Below are 6000 nucleotides of genomic sequence, written 5' to 3'. Positions count from 1 at the left end.
GGTGCCTGGGCCACCAGGGCTGGGTGGGGGGTGGGGGGGTGCCTTCCGGAGCCCGTTCTCCTACGGCCAGCGCGGCCCCTTTAAGGCGCTCGCGCACGCTCCCGGGGTGGGCGCAGGGAGGAAGCGCGCGAGCGTGCGCGCGCCGGGGCCGCGGCCGGGCCGTGCGTGCGCGCGCGACGTGCGCGGTGACGCGGCGTGGGGTTTCCCGAGGCTGCGGGCAGGGGCCGCCGCGCCCATCCCGATGGCTGGAGGCGTCTGAGGGGCGGACGGAGGCGGCGGCGGAGCGGGAGCGGGAGCGGGAGCGGGCGCGGGCGCGGGAGTGGAACAGCCGCCGCGGGACCGGACCGAGCCTCGCCGGCGCACCTGCCCGCAGCGCCCGCGGAGCGGCCCGAGCGCGACCACCTCCAGAGCGGCGGCCGAGGCGGCTGAGGCGGCTGAGGCGGCTGAGGCGGCGGGGCGCGGGCGCGTCAGGCGGGACGAGGTGAGCGCGGCAGCCCCTGCCCCGCGACCCGGGCCACGGCCCCTCCCCACAGTCGCCTGCCAGGAGCCGCCCCGCCCCCACCCTCCCCGCCCCCACCCCGCCGCGGGGCCGCGTCTTCCTGCCCCGCCCGGGTGGGGTCGCGGGCCGGGAGCCGGCGGGGACCCTGCGGGCCTCGGCTGGGGCCGGGGTCTGGGCGGTGGTCCGGTGTCCCAGGTCCGGGGCTCGGGATGTGCGGCCGGGGTCTGGGCTCTCTGGCCGGGATCAGGGTCCGGATTTCGGGCCCTGGGGCCGGGGTCGGAGGGGCTGGAGGCTAGGGTCTTGGGGCGGGGGCTTGGGACCCTGAGGCCAGGTCTGCGATCCGCGTTCTGCGGGGTCCTGGTTCCAAGCCCGCGGTCCTGGCTTCTCGGTCTGGGGTCCCGGGTCGGGGTCCGCCGTCCTGGGTGCTGAGTCGCGGTCCGCGGTCTGGGACCCGGAGTCCGGGGTCCTGGGTCGGGGTCCCCGGTCCGATCCGGCCCGATCTCACTGGGGGCTGTGCGCCGGAGGCTGGCCGGGGCGGAGGTGCGCTGGGCCGGGGTCTGCAGGCCGGCCGGGTCGGGGCCGCGAGAACAAAGGGAGCGGCGGGGTTCTGCAGGGGGTCGAGGTGCTCGTCTCTTGCCTCGGAGAAACGCTGTTTTAAATACACCTTTTCTGGGGACTTTGAAGTTAGTGCTTGCTGGTGACACGATGAAGAAAGGGGGACAGTGAAATGAGGAAGCTGAGGCCCGGCCAGCGGCTGCCCGCGGGTGGCAATTCGGGGTGGATTTAAGGCAGAAACAAAGAGCTGTGCCGGGAGGACCGAACGGTGCGATCCTCGGCTATTTTCGTTTTCACCGAAAAGTGGGAGGCAGCCCCGTCGCGAGCCCGTCGTCGTTTTCCCCTCGCCGGGCGCGGAGCCCGCGGGGCGGGGCGGGGGGCCCGGGAGGCCGGGCGGCGGCGGCGGCGGCCCCCGCGGCGGGGCCGGGCCGGGGTCCGCGCGCCCCCGCGCCCCCGCGCCGAATGAATGGCTCGGGCCAGGCCCCGCTACAAGATGGCGCGTCGCCGCCGCTGCCATTGTCAGCCGCCGCGCGCTCCCGGCCGCCTGCGCCCCGATTGTGCTTTGGGCCCCATTTACATTATTTAGAAGGGCCAGGGTGGGAGGGAGGGAGGAAGTGACCCCGGGCTGCGTGTCGCCCTTCGCCCTGCGAGCTTTTCGGTGGCAACGGTGGGGGTGGGGGAGGAGTTGAGCTGAAAATTCCACCCGGGTGGTGGCTGAGCCATTGGACTTTTGAAGACACCCCCCCCACCCCCCGTATTTTTCCTTGCCTATTATGTTAGGTTCAGAAGGTATTGAAGCGTGTCTTAAGTCCTTTAAATTATATAGTTACATACGGAAGTAGTACTGGCTGTATCTACTTAATTCCTCTTTGTGGAAGCTTTTTAGTTTGGATTGTGAGATTTCATTTACCGAAGAAAAACAGCTATGTATGAATTTTTATGTTGGGGAGGGAAGTTACTGGACATTGACAGCTACAGAATACATGACTGAATTTGTGTGTCAACGATGTAGACCTCTTAAACTGTGGTTTTAGTTGGGGGGTGTTTTTTGTGTGTGTTTTCGTTTTACAATCCATCTGATAACAGTGATCTCAATATTTGATGATTAAGCAGCTGCTTATGAGATTGATTATTAACTAAGAAAACGTGTAGATTATTTTTATGATTACCAAGTAAATGGAAGTAGTATTAGCTTTGTAAGAAGTTCCTTTTAAGTCTAGACAGTGGGTAAGGTCTTTAGAGTGTTAGCAGTAAGATTTTTACATGAATTCTTTGCTTTTGGACTTGAAGCTTTAATCTTTTTTGGAGGTAGAGAAGTAAGGTCTTCGTCTGAATTCTGCTAAGGTAGATAGAGTCTATTCTAGATTCTTCCGGAAAGTATATATTGCAACAAGAAAGTGAATAGGCAGTTCCTTTTTTGCTTCCTTACTAATATTGGGTGTGTGGGTGGGGACAGAGTTGGTGCCACCAACATGGAAACAGTCTGAGAACCTCCACACAGCACAATTGGATGGTAGCTTTTGGCTTGATTGAACTCTCTAAGACTAGAGTTGGCCAGAAATGGAGAGCAACTGGGATGGTTCATTAGAGGCCAACTCGTCAGACCCTGTAGGGGGTGGGGGGTGGGGGTGAGGTCTCCAGTCTTTGGTGGCTGTGAGGCCCGACTGCAAGTCTGTCCCGAGGTTAGTGCTCCCGGCCTCGCAGGCATTGTAAGTGCTACAAGGTTTTCTTAGTGAGAATTTGGGAAAGCAAAGTTAAGTTTTGTGACTGTGCCTGTGGCTTATTCCCATTTCTTTCTGCTGGGGAACCAGTGTTAGGGCTACATTTCATCTGCTGGAATGAATGTGTATGGAGGAGATCGTTCATGCAGTTTTGACTCAGAACTGACACTTTCTTAAATGAACACACCTATCAGACAAAAGCCTGTCCTCCAGTAAGGTACTGGAGTTCACAGCAGGGCTGTATTTAGATCACCAAAGAGGTGCTCAATCATTTAATGTCCACTGAAGAACATTCATGATACCTTAGGAAAGATTTCTTGGTTTGATATTTTGAGTTACTTCTGTTTTTTTTTGGGGGGGGGGGTTGAAGTAAGTTTCCTCAAATTTAATTTTAATCTCTAAACAGATTTAAAAGAGTGTTAAAAGCCTGCAGAATAATGTGTTGTCTTTTTTTAAGGACTAAAACTTAAAACCTCTTCAGATTTTTTCATGCTTAGTGACTTTGATTGCAAAGCTTGAATCACCTTGGTAGACTTCTAGCGACAGCTTGAGAAAGAAAGGGACTGATTTTATGAGGAGTTAACTTATTTCTTAAAGCTTTGTTCTGTTACATTGCTAAAAATTTCTGTTGTCCATTGGTTTGATTGAAAAAGTTGTATTTCTCCCAATAGCTTTGAGAAAGGTCTTTAGGATATCTGTAGACTTACCTACCATCAGTTGGCTTTTTAGCGAATACATACTTTAATGAGTAACACTGATTTGATTTTAGACCTGCGGTATTGGCATCTATCTTCATTGGGTTGTTTTTTTTCTCTCTGCCCGTGTTGGTTTTTCTGGCTCATGTTGCTTTCCAAATTGGATTAAATTCTTACTGTCTACAGACTTTGGCTTTGAAAAGCATTAGTGGATTGGTAACAGATATCCTCAATTTTATTATCTCGGCTTGACCATATGGCATGCTATATTATTTTGAAACCCCTATTAGTGTAAGTCCAGTAAGGCAATGAACAAAAAATCTTCAACTCCTTTAACGCTGGGAAAAATTCTGATCTCAGGTTTGCATTCATTGCTCTGTGGTTAGAGAAATTATGAAGCAGATGGGCCAGTTAAGTGTTTGGTTTTGTGAACATGAAGTGAAGGGGTAAAAGCAAGCTTAGATTGAAACAGGTCAGATACGCATTTCACAAACGGACAGACGCGTTTGTGACACTGGAAGGAAGGGCGGTCTAAGTGTGTGTGTGGGGGTGTGTATACATTGAGTAACTCGGCATCATGTTGACTATTCTGGGAAAAAAAGAAAAGAATACCATTTCTTTTTAAAGCTGTGGGTGTTGTTCCAGAACTCTTATTTAGGAAATATAGACAATCTATAGACCTTCAGATTGGTCGGAGGATTTAGTGGAATGCTGAAAGCTTTTTAAACCTTTTAGCCCTCCTGTCCTTGTGGCAGTGCCTGCCTGGCATTAGGTGCCACAGTAATCGATGGAAAGAAATTACTGCTGGCCTCCAGTGATCTAGAAAAGCTTCCCGTTTTGTAGAGCAGTGTTGTTTTCTTTTTCTTTCTCTCTCTCTCTCTCTCTCTCTCTTTTTTTAAGACTTAAGTATCTGCTTATTTGACTTTTTGAAATATTAAATTTTTTAAAATTAGAATTTCTGCGCAAAACCATTTTTTTTAAGTTTGTTTATTCAGAGAGAAAACACCAGCGGGGGAGGGGCAGAGAGAGGGACAGAGGATCCCAAGCGGGCTCTGTGTTGACAGCAAAGAGCCCAATGTGGGGCTCGAACTCATGAACTCTGAGATCGAGACCTGAGCTGAAGTTGGATGCCTAACTGAGCCATCCAGGTGCCCCTGGGGAAAACCATTTCTACACGCATGGATTTAAAAGACAGGGGGCATCTGGCTGGCTCAGTTGGTAGAGCTCACCCCTCTTGATCTCGAGGTGTGAGTTTGAGCCCCACATTGGAGGTAGAGCTTACTTAAAAAAAAAAAAAAAAAGAATCTACTTCTGAAATCATTGTTGCACTATGTATTAACTAACTTGGATGTAAATTTAAGAAATAAAAAAAGTAAATAAAAGATCAAGTCAGGGTTATCTGGGGTAATTTTAAAGAGATTATTCAGTTGAACCTATATTGCCACTGATAAAAGGTTATGATTTAATAATGGCCCTCCTTCCTAGGGTGGCTGTTAGTTGACAGATGTGTGAAGCTCTTCGAGCAGCGCCTTGCCCACAGGACGCCCATTAGCCATTTCTGCTGCTGGTGGCCTTGCTTTGTAAAAATTTCCTGAACCGTGATCATGTTAGATAATGTAAGAAGACAGCTTACTGAAAGATTTGTTTTTTCTTTCTTCCAAATGGTTCCCGAGGAATATCATTAATTTGGGGTACGGAGCATATGTGTCAGCTGTCTTTACAAATCCCTGTCATTTATTTACCACCACACTTTCTCCTGAGTCTTCTCACATTGTTTGCTTTTCTTGAAGGACTTTCTTTACCTTTATAGTAGAATTTTGATCCTATTTGAAATTTGGATCCTATTTGAATTTTGATCCATTTTGAAAACTGGCAGAATTATTTTTTTTTAAAGATTTCACCACAGCCTGAATGATGACTTGTTTTGATTTTACAAAACTTTGGTGTCCCTTGATTTGCCAATTAATGACAGTAATAATGAAATATTTTTCATATATTCTTATGAATACTATAACTGGAAATTGGTTTAACAAGTGCTTATTCAGTACCTTGTCTGGTAGGTGCTGAGGCTATAAACTGCCATAGAGTGGGCGTGGCCCAGGGCCTCACTGAGTTTATTGTTTGATAGAGAGCCTCACAAGCAGAAATGCAAAGGAGAAATGCACGGGCAGTGGGTTACAGGGTCAGCTAGGGTACAGTGACTGCTTCTCAGAAATAAAGTGTGTTTTAAGTTGAGACCTGAAGCACCGTATATCTGGAGTGTGTCTGCCATGCACTTGGCGGGTGGAGGGGAAGGAAGGAGTGTTCCAAGGTGGGGGAGATGGTGTGTTTCTCATGCAGCCACCGATTGGCCTCCTTCACTCCCTGTGTCTCCACCCAGAACAGCGTCTATTGCGTGGTAGTGGTAGGTGCTCAGTGATTCCTTATCAGAATGAAAGAGAGCACAACAGCTCATCCGGGGATGGAAGTTCCAAAGGGCTGGAGGGTGGTAAGAAATGGACACTGAGAGCTCACAGTCTTAGGAAAGAGT

At 50.6% G+C, this 6000-nt stretch overlaps 1 protein-coding gene across 2 annotated transcripts in view; it reads left to right on the top strand.

The window, feature by feature from the left end:
- Positions 1-224: 224 nt before the first annotated feature.
- Positions 225-6000, top strand: part of GNB1 (G protein subunit beta 1) — an 89704-nt gene continuing 83928 nt past the window's right edge. The window contains exon 1 of one of the 2 annotated variants that reach the window (XM_025912082.2): positions 225-481. The gene's annotated coding sequence lies outside the window, so the exon portion shown is untranslated. The remainder of the gene's footprint in view (positions 482-6000) is intronic. The other variant, XM_025912081.2, reaches the window with a different exon arrangement.

The sequence above is a fragment of the Puma concolor genome, chromosome C1 (genome assembly GCF_028749965.1).
Source record: "Puma concolor isolate L17-30 chromosome C1, mPumCon1.1.hap2, whole genome shotgun sequence".
NCBI classification, from domain to species: Eukaryota; Metazoa; Chordata; class Mammalia; order Carnivora; family Felidae; genus Puma; species Puma concolor.
The sequence above is the reverse complement of the archived record's forward strand: the minus strand, read 5'-3'. Positions and strand labels throughout refer to the sequence as shown.